The 9,071-nt window shown below is 31.0% G+C and overlaps 1 long non-coding RNA gene across 1 annotated transcript in view; it reads right to left on the minus strand.

Moving 5' to 3' along the window:
* Positions 1–5,785, minus strand: part of LOC110267944 — a 10,521-nt gene extending 4,736 nt beyond the window's left edge. Inside the window, exons 1-2 of the long non-coding RNA XR_002355930.1 lie at positions 5,104–5,785; positions 2,808–2,810 (exon numbers count right to left, since the gene is read on the minus strand). This is a non-coding gene — a long non-coding RNA (uncharacterized LOC110267944). The remainder of the gene's footprint in view (positions 1–2,807; positions 2,811–5,103) is intronic.

Below are 9,071 nucleotides of genomic sequence, written 5' to 3' on the forward strand. Positions count from 1 at the left end.
TAGGTGGTCTTCGTAATGTGCCAAATTCTTAACAAGAAAAAAATCAAAAGATTTGAGGAACAGATATACTGTGTCCCATCTGATATGGTGGTAAGCTCTACTACCATTTAACTTTAACATCAATTTTGTTGCATTTTGAAAGTATATTGTGTGCTAAAAGTAATTATTTCGGTGTAGAATAACATGTTGATGTAGTACCAGCACAAGTAGATTGATCCTACAACTAACAAGGCCTATAACATCAATGCATATAAGGAGTAGCTCCCTTTTCTGGACAAGAAGCTAGCATCCCATCCATATGTAAGTTTTCATTTCTTAAATAATTTTTTTTATTCGGTTTTATTTAGACAAAAAAATTGTCCTATTTACCCAAACTTCAGCTATTTGCCCCAATTTGCTATAGTGGACATTAGTGATTATGGATTGCAGATGTGCAAAAGAAAATCTTTTATGTACTTGACCCTATCCATTCAGAATCTCCCCATGAGAAAAGAACAAAAATGAATAAATTTGTTGTAAATTATTTACGATTTTTTTTATAAATTCTCTTGTTTGTGTGATTGTTTTGAACTTTTGCTTCTGTGTTGCAATCATTAAATAATTTCGGTACAAGTCTATATCAAATAAGGTACACCTCTTTTAATCGGCTTTTCTTCATTAAATAATTAGTTTTCTGTGATTTTCAGAGTTTGATAACATTAGAAATGATGGTTTATGCTGGAGCAAAATCATTGGTGGATGTAGACAATAAATAGGGCTTTGAACCCCTATATATTACCATCAATGATCAACGAACAAAGTATTTATCTTCTTATTATTCTTTCCAATTGTATTGTTATTTCTATTCTCGTATTAAACCTATTTTACTGTGTTATTTCATTTTTATTTATCAGCTGGGACTGCACAATATATATGATAAAATGGCTAGAGATAATCAATCCAAAAAAGATAAAAAAAAAAGGAGAAATATGAATGGAAAAATTGAAAACAAGTATGTATCAATAAACGTAGTTGGTTTATCTACTTCTAAAAATTAACACAGGCTAATAAATTTGTTTCAATTGTAGGAAGAAGTTGATAATTTTAGGCTAGAATATGCTCTGATTATTCTCTTTCACGAAATAAATTAGGTGAGAGATAAAGTAATTACTGAATTTGAAGTCATAAGACTCTTGAAGCCTTTCACTACCTTGTCAAGTTTTTTTGTAAATTTTTCTCAAGATATATTGATAGTAGATAGTTTGTATATAGTAAATTATTATGAATTTTCACATTGATTGAGTACTGAATTGTTTGTGTACTGTATAGTTAAAAAAATCATTTCATTTACGTCTTTGTATCAATATAATCTTTTGATAAATTCTTTTGCCAAATTAAACTTCTATGAACTTGTCTGTACTGTATTATATTGAAATCCTATTAAACTGAATAAATCTAGGTTCACACAATTGCAGGAAGAAAGAACATTACTTAAATTGCACTGAATGCTTACAAAAGGAACATCGAAATTAATTCAAATAAACACCGACAATGCTTATAACTTTCATAAGGAGATATAGAAACAGTATAGGTTAAATATTGTAAATTGTTAAGAATTTATATATTGGTTAAGTATTGAATAGTCTGTGTACTATTCAGTTAAAATAAACACATTCTTTGCATCTTTGTAAATATTCATTACAAAGCTTTTGATAAAATTCTATAGATTTGTCTTTATTGTATTGAAATCCTGTTAATCTGAATTAATCTAGGTTCACAAAATTAAAGAAAAGAAGAACATTATCTAAATTGCACCGAAAACTGTATAACAAAATACTTAATTTAAATCAAATAAACACTGATATATCTATCTTATTGCATTGAATCTCTATACTGATAATTTATAATTTGTCCATGATAAAGGTTGGAATTTAACTACACCACTGATTCACCATCTAAAAAGTTCAACTGCATAAAGTAAATCATATATTAGCACAATTATTAACATGCACAAAGATAATTTTCTCTACTTAAAGCACATCAGTTTTACCTCACTTAGAGCTTTCTTTTTCTTTTTCTTTGAAGTATTTGCAATTTGTTTTTCGATATTTGATCCCAATATATTTTTAGAACATCCTCTTGTTCTCACATGTGGCGGGCTTTGAAGCTCGTTAATATCTTTGAAGCAAGTATCTTCGTGAGATAATGAACATTTCTCTTTACTTTTAGCTTTATATTCTTGCATCTCAGCCATCAAATTATCATAAGTGCGGTGTAGAATCGCAGTCAACTCCTCAAATTTTGATACAAATTCACAAATATTTTGTAACCGAAACACCAGAACATCAAATCTCCTATTTCTTGGCTCCAATAAAGACTCGTCGTAGCTGCTCTTGATATGTGTGTGCCTCCTCTTTATGTTCTTACTCCATCATTCCAATATATATATATATATATATATATATATATATATATATATATATCTTGGTGTCACTTTATCTACTTGCTCAAAGCTTAATGCACTCAGAGAATGATGGCACAATATCCCTCTTGAATCGAATAACAAGCACTGGCATTTTACTTCCTGTGATGTCGCGTCATATGTAACCACAACCTTGTTGAATGTTGAGTTAGAAACCTATTTTATAACTTCATATGCCATAAAACCTAAAGCAGACCCTGTTGATCTTGTGATATAATTCATCTTTCCTCTAAATTGTGCTTGAACTTCCCTAAACTTCTGGTGAGTATACACATGCTGAAATTAAGCTTCTATTGATGATTTTGTTGTACACGGTATGATAGTATGAAAATCTGCAGCATCAGACTCTCTCTCTCTTTGCTCTCTACTTACTAGGCAATTATCATATTGTTTGACGAATTAGATCAATGAGCTATTTTGCATGATAAACTTGTCAAAAAGAGCATGTATGCTCTCACTCCTTTGTGTGCTTCTCATCCCGGCCTAGAAGTGGTGATCAATATAAAACAGGATCCATAAATACGATATTCGAAAAGCTTTGAAAAAAAATGATAAAATACGTGAATCATAACAAAATGCACCGAAAAGTATACGCGTTCACAACGTTATCAGAGCAGCAAAACACATAAATATTCAAACAGTAAAAATAACAGCTAATTCTAATAAAGTTACCCTTACTTGAAAGCCACTTAGTGTCTCCAACACCATACTTCATAAGAAAATCATTCCATTTTCTATCAAATGCATCTTTTGTAAAAGAGTTCCAAACAGCATGACCTATCTCTTGTTTAATTTCTTTGTGTCTCTTGTAGCCATTTAATTTCTATAGAATCTTCTTCATAATATGCCGAATACACCACCTATGAATGGTTGTGGGCATACAAGTCTCAATAGTCCTTTGCATCGATGCACATTGATCGGTAAGAATGCCTTTTGGAACTTTTCGCTCATGCAACAAAGCCAACATTCAAACAACTATTTGAATGATTGAATATTCTCATTTTTTATTAAAGGACATCCTAGAAGTGTAGAATGACCATGGTGATTGACACTAACAAAAGGACCAAAAACCAAATTATACCTGAATCAACAACACAAATGAAATAAGATATGCACCGAAAGAAGAATCTCATATGCACTGAAAGTTGTTTCACAAAACACATACACCAGAACAACAAATTACCTATTTGTATTGTAAGTGGTTTCAAATGAAATAACATCTCCAAAATACTCACAAGCAGTCCTGCTTCTTGCGTCAGCCCAAAAAGCAATTTTGATTAAGTGATCAACCTCAAGTTTAAGCTCAAGAAAGAAATTCTAATTCTTCTCTTTCATTCTTAATAAGTATTTCCCAAATTCTTTGGCATCGTCTAGTTCGAAGACATTATGGACTTTCCTCGTAATGTAATTTCTCACATATTTTTCAATAAAACTTAATTCACGATGATCACCTGCTACTGTGATAAATGATTGATATGTTTTGCTTGGTTTGATTCCAGCTTCGTCGTTATTCTCAGTTGTACGCATACAAACATGCTTAACTGCCTGTGTTGTTTAAGCATCTCTACTTGATTTGGATAGCATGGATGTGAATGATCCAAACCAACCTTCGAAATAAGCCAAACACCAACGTCCTTCAATATATGTATATAAATTCTTGCAGGACAATTTAATCCAGCTGAAGAATTTGTCTTCTGAGTTAGAGATATATTCGATTTCTATTTTCCCTCTCTATTACATGTAATCAATTTGTTCTTAATTTCATTTCCCTTTTTATTTGTGTTCCAAATTTTCGTAGAAAAACTAACAAGTTTAGAATAATATTTGTAAAATTGTCTAACTTCTTCAAGTGTGTTAAAATTCATCCCAACCTTTGGCACAAACTGCTCATCAGCATCACAGAAAAACTGAAAAAACACCAAAAATTATTCCTGATTAATCCAAAATGTCTTTCCAAATGCACCGAACTAGGGGTGGTAAAGCAAGCTGGCCCACCTCGCTCCGCCAAATCCTGCCCAAATATGGGCCGGGCCGACCCGCCCTACTAAACTATTATGGGTTCAACTCGCTATCCCACCCCGCCAAAGAGTGGACTGGCGGGTTCGATTAGTTTTTTAATATATAGAGGAATATCTTAAATTAATTATTAATCTTAAAAAAATTAATTAATCATAATAATTTTTTATGTGAAATTAACCATAATAAAAATAACTTAATAAATAATAAGTCTCAAGGTCTCAAACATAACAATAATAAAGTAAACATATAATCCACACATAAATTCATATTAAATAATCCTACTACACTTAAAACAAAAAACACAACATAATCCATAATAGAACAAGACACCCAAAAAAAATTCATAAATCAACATACACAAATCAATTATTGACTTCCAAATCAATAAAATTTGAATCTGATCCGAAAGTTGAAATACCGTCTCCCCTAGCACCTTGAGGAATCATATTTTTACCTTCACCTACAATTAGAAAAATACCCAAATTTAAAATAAGAAATAAATACTTAAATATTATATAAATATTAAATTAGTAACTAACAATCTAATTAGGAATTACTAACAACAATGCCTTTATTCCAATTGTGAATACAAATCACAGCCTCAACATTTTCTAGCAACATACTGTTGGGTTTTTCTCTCCTTTGTGAGGCCCAAGCCCAACATTTTGAGGGTGTCTCTTGCACCCATTGTACCACAACTCTAGTTCAGATTTTGGGGGGTCATTGAGTGAGAGAGAGAGAGAGTAGTCACCAAGTGAGAGAGAAGGGGAAAAATAGAATTCCCGTTTTGCCCAAAGCAGTAAATTTCAAATGGCAGTTGCTCAGTTGTTCACCGTTGGATCGGCTTGAAATTTAAACTGCATGTTCCTATCATATTGTTCTTCATTCTGGTCGGTGGAGATGTTGATTGGAGATTTGCAGTGAGAGAAATTGGCTTCGCAAGAGAGAAATTAGGTTTCCCATTTTTACACAGAGCAGCAATTTTGGAATGGCAGTTTCTCATTCTTTCACCGTTGGATCGACGTGAAATTTGAACTGTAAATTCTTCACATCTTGTTCTTTATTATGGATGGTGAAGATTTTAATTGGAGGTCTACAGAGGGAGAAATTGGCTTCGATAGCAGCTCTGTTTTTTTTGGGTATATTTCATCTTCTTGCTTCTAATTTGTGAGCTTTGGTGTTTTGATGTTTTGGCTGGTTATATGCACATTTTTGTGCTTTGTTTGAGACTCTCTTGTATCTCATTTGATTATAGTGGAGCTATTTCATTGGTCTGGACGACTCGTGGTTTTTACCTCTCACATTGAGGGGGTTTTCCACGTTAAAATCTCGGTGTGTTCTTATTATTGCTTTACTTGCTATATATTTGCTTGTTATAGTTGCTGCCATATTGTGTTGTGAGTGCTTCCATATTGTTCTTGTGTTGGACATTTGTGTCGTTTCCGCTGCTAGGCTCTTTCACATACGACTTCTATATTTGTTAATGACATGAGCTCCAATACTAAAGGCAGATTCCAAAGCAACCGTAGTAATTGGAATACTCAATAAATCATGCGCTGTGATTAATAACTTTGCATAACGATTCTCATATCCTTTCCACTATTCCAAAACATCTAAATCTTCAAAACAATCATTTAACAAAAGTGGCTCATCCAAGTATGTATCAAGTGGATTCTTTCCACTAGAGACCTCAGTTTGATGGTTACGTTTCATCAATATCTAACAAAATAGAAATAAACTATCTTGTTAGGATAGAAAAATGGCAATTAATAATATAAGAAAATTAAAATATGTTAAACATTGCTTACACCAACAATCACAAGTCACTTCTTGCTTACACTTTTAGGCATATGGGCCATGGATGAAGATTGAATACTAGGTCTTTGTGCTTCATTAGCTGAAAGAATTCTTGTCATATTTTTCAAAAAGCTTGTATAATTTCTTTTCACAAGTTTCACCTTCCCTTTTGCAGTCTCAGCATCAATCTCTTCATACATAAGCTCTAAAGTAAAAATTTTAATCCTAGGATAAAAAATAGCATCGAATGCAAGAATAACAGTATACTTTCACTAATACTTCTTAAATTTGTTCATCATCTTTTCTCCCATTCTCCTTAGAAGCTCATCTTCACTTCTCAAACTTTCCATCAAAATATATTGAATCTGATAGACTTGTAAAAAATACAAATTCAAAGTAGGATAAGATGTGCTAGAAATCAAATTAGTAGTTTCATAAAAAAACAATATAAAAATTCACATATCCTTTCGAGTCTCCCCCATTCATCAACTGAAGGACAATGCTTATAAGCATGATCGGTTGCCTTTAAATACTCAAAGGCCTTCCGATACTTGATAGCACTTTCGAGCATAATGTAAGTAGAATTCCATCGAATAGTAACATCTAGATGCAACCCACTTATAAATTTCAAACGCTGAATCGCTGAAACACATTTTTTAAACTTTATCATTCTACTTTCTGATCCCCTTACAAATTTTACACTTTTTCTAATCTTATCTAATGCATCATGAGCAATTTTTAATCCATCTTGCACAATGAGATTCAAAATATGAGCAGAACAACGAGTATGAAAGAACTTTCCATTACACAACAACCAATCATGCATATTTAAAGTACTTTTCAAATGATCTTGACATGTATCATTAGCAGATGCATTATCTAATGTAAGAGTCATAATCTTCTTTTCAATTCCCCATTTATTTAAAAGCTCAAAAATTTAGAAGACAATTCTGTTGGAAATAAGTTGTATGGCCACAATCCAATCAATCATGTGCCAAATAATTAGTTATTGTTATTATATTAAAATGTTAATATAATAAGGTCCTTGATTAAATTTAGGAATTTATCATTCTGATAGTGATCATAATATTGAGAGATAAATCTTTTATAATTTAATCTAAATCGTTCTTGGTCATAAGATTATTAAAAAGAACATTAATAATCCGAAAAGATCAATATATATATAATGGTCTTTATTGGATGAAGATTAATAGATCTCATTTATTAAATTATATATAGATGGTGCATATAGAGATATGACCATTGAACTGACTCAATTTGAGAATTCCTAATGGTTATAATTACCGCATATTTATCAATAGGATATTCTCAAGATGAACATAGTAATAGAGTTTTCTTTGACCTGCGACTGTCATAGTAATTAACAATGTATTTATTATACTTTAATTTCGGACACCTGGTACCCTAAGGTGCTAGTTGAATGGATATTGGGTATGATTAAAATACTTGTAGAATTAATGATTAGTCAATAAGGAATCCGTCAACTCTCGGTAAAGAGTTTGAGCTCTATAATTACAATGACTGAGATGAATAAAACATTGGCCAATGAGATTGAATGAATGAAGAAATAAGTTTATTAGGTCATTCACAGTTCATTATAATAATAGTAAAAAGTTATAGTTTGACAATCAAACCATACTCTAAAGGTTAACCAAGAGATGGAAAGATGGAAGGAATTATACTTTGTTCTTTTGAGGTTCTTAGTAGAAATAGATTACTTCATACTATCGGGTCATTGAGGAGTGTTGCTAGACGCCAACCTTGATTAGTAAATTTAGTATGACTAATTTATTACCCGCTTAGTATTGAACCTATGGGGTCACACACTAACGAGTGTTCTAATATTTGCTGTAGAATTATTTAATTATTATTTTGATTTGATCAAATAAATAATTATATTAATTCAAATAGAATATTATTATATTCTTTACTAGCACCAAGAATATAATAATAATATGATAATTGAGAATATTAAATGAGATTTGAGAATAATTAGTTATTCTATTTCTAAATTTGAATGCTAAATTTGGATGAGATCCTAACTGATTCTGTTTCAAATTGAGTTATGATATGATTTATAAATTTGAAAGATTCAAATTTAAAATAGTAAGATATGATTTAAATTTTGAATTGAGATTCAAATTTAAAATCAGTAACAAATCTCATACTATATATGTATGCTAAGAGTAGAGGAATTAGAGAAGAGAATAAAACACGAGTTTTATTCCTTTACCTCTACAGACATAAACGTATGTGAGCCTAATTCTTTGAGAAGAATTTTATGGCGTGCAAAGAGTTGCAAGAAGTTTCTCAATTTAGATCAGATGTCCATTGGTCAAGGAGTTGATAACAAAGGTTGGTTTCGGTGTGGATACGCATAGCGCCTTCGTACCATACATCGAAGGAGAAAGTGATTTTTACTAGCGTACACATATATTTAGATCTGATCTATATATTATTATTGGAATAAAGTTTACGCACAAAATAGATTTTTAGGATTACTTTCTTTTCTTCTGCTACGTGTTATGAACACATGATAATCCCTCAGTGGTATCAGAACTTTGACTTTTTTGTGTTTAAATTTTTATTCCTATTTTCTTAAAGTTTGTGAATTAATAGAATTAATTCAAATTTTTTTAAGCATGTGATGCAGTTATTTTCATTGAGATAGTTTTCTAATAAATTAATAGTTAATTTATTTTAATTTTGATTATTTAATTGTGGTTAAATTAACATCCTTTTATTACAATAGTTATATTTATAATCAAATATT

This window comes from Arachis ipaensis, chromosome B02 (assembly GCF_000816755.2).
Source record: "Arachis ipaensis cultivar K30076 chromosome B02, Araip1.1, whole genome shotgun sequence".
Taxonomy (NCBI): Eukaryota; Viridiplantae; Streptophyta; class Magnoliopsida; order Fabales; family Fabaceae; genus Arachis; species Arachis ipaensis.